We start from the raw sequence: 1,574 nt of genomic DNA, 5'->3' as shown, positions 1-1,574 counted from the left end.
CCCTTTTTCCCCTTTCCCCCTTTCCCTTTCCCCTTTCCCTTTTCCCCCTTTCCCCTTTTCCCGTTTCTCCTTTTCCCTTTCCGTTTTCCCCTTTTCCTTTTTAACATTTTCCCTTTTTCCCCTTTCCCTTTCTCCCCTTTCTTCTTTCCCCCCCTCCCTTTCCCTTTCTCCCCTTCCCTTTCCCTCTTGTCCCCCTCTTTTCCACTTCCCATTTCCCCCCCCCTTTCCCCAGCTCTTTTCCATAACCAGCTGATCCCACCCGGCTCCAGCTGCTCCATCACTCCCTTCCCATTCTCAGGGCCCTCGTCCCCCAAACTGGGGGGGTCCTGACCTGGGGTGTGTGTGGGGTTCTGACCCTCATCCCCCACCTCAATCCCACCTTTCCCCCTTTCCCAGGTCTCCTTAAACGCCTGGTTCTGGTCCACGGTTTTCCACACGCGGGACACGGCGCTGACGGAGGTGAGGGGGTGTCACCCCTAGGGTGTCCCCAAACCCTGGGGGGGTCCCTGTTCCCCCCCCCTTGGGAGTGTCAGACCCCTGCCACCCCCTCCCCTTGCTGCCAGCTGGGCTCATCCATCCCAAATCCCACAGAAACTGGATTATTTCTGTGCTTCGGCCGCCGTCCTGCACTCGGTGTACCTGTGCTGTGTCAGGTGGGCACTGGGGGCACTGGGACTGGACTGGGGGGCACTGGGGCTGGACTGGGGGGCACTGGGTCCAACTGCAGCTGGGCTGGCGATGTTGGGCTGTACTGGGAGCCACTGGGCCATTCTGGGGGGTCACTGGGCCATGCTAGGGGGTCACTGGGCCATGCCAGTTCTGTACTGGGGGTCACTGGGCCATGCTGGGGGGTCACTGGGCCATGCCAGTTCTGTACTGGGAGGCACTGGGCCATTCTGAGTGGTCATTGGGCCATGCAGGGGGTCACTGGGCCATGCCAGTTCTGTACTGGGGGTCACTGGGCCACGCCAGGGCTGTGTTAGGGGTCACTCAGGCCATACTGGTGGGCACTGGTGGGCCATGCTGGTGGCTGTTGGGCCATCCTTGGTCTGTGCTGGGAGGTGCTGGGCTGTGTAGTGGGGTCACTGGGCCACACTGGGGAGCCACTGGACTTTGCTGGGGGAGGTGCTGGGCTCTGTTGGGCCAGTTTGGGCGTCACTGGGCCATACTGGGGAGGGTCCCTGGGCCATCCTGGGGGCTCACTGGGCCACCCCCCCGCCCCCTGTCCCGCCAGGACGCTGGGGCTGCAGCGCCCAGCCTTAATCAGCATCTTCAGGGCCTTCCTCCTCCTCTTCCTCACCTGCCACATCTCCTACCTGAGCCTCGTGCGCTTCGACTACGGCTACAACCTGGCGGCCAACGCGGCCCTGGGTGAGCTGGGGGGCACTGGGAGGCACTGGGGGGCACTGGGAGGCACTGGGGGGCACTGGGGCTGGGCTGGGGGGTGCTGGGCTGTACTGGGAGCCGCTGGGCCATGATGGGGCTGTGTTGGGGGTCACTCGGTGCCTCCCTGTCCCTGAGCCCCCCGTTTGCCCAGGGATGGTGACACAGGGATGGTGACACAGGGATGGGTG

At 63.6% G+C, this 1,574-nt stretch overlaps 1 long non-coding RNA gene across 1 annotated transcript; it reads left to right on the top strand.

Moving 5' to 3' along the window:
- Positions 1 to 155: 155 nt before the first annotated feature.
- LOC113979485 lies at positions 156 to 1,385 on the top strand. The gene is made up of 3 exons (XR_003537886.1): positions 156 to 459; positions 592 to 653; positions 1,235 to 1,385. It is a non-coding gene; the product is annotated as an uncharacterized LOC113979485 (long non-coding RNA).
- Positions 1,386 to 1,574: the final 189 nt, after the last annotated feature.

The sequence above is a fragment of the Neopelma chrysocephalum genome, unplaced genomic scaffold (genome assembly GCF_003984885.1).
Source record: "Neopelma chrysocephalum unplaced genomic scaffold, ASM398488v2 Primary Assembly neopelma1_81340, whole genome shotgun sequence".
NCBI lineage: Eukaryota > Metazoa > Chordata > Aves > Passeriformes > Pipridae > Neopelma > Neopelma chrysocephalum.
The sequence above is the reverse complement of the archived record's forward strand: the minus strand, read 5'-3'. Positions and strand labels throughout refer to the sequence as shown.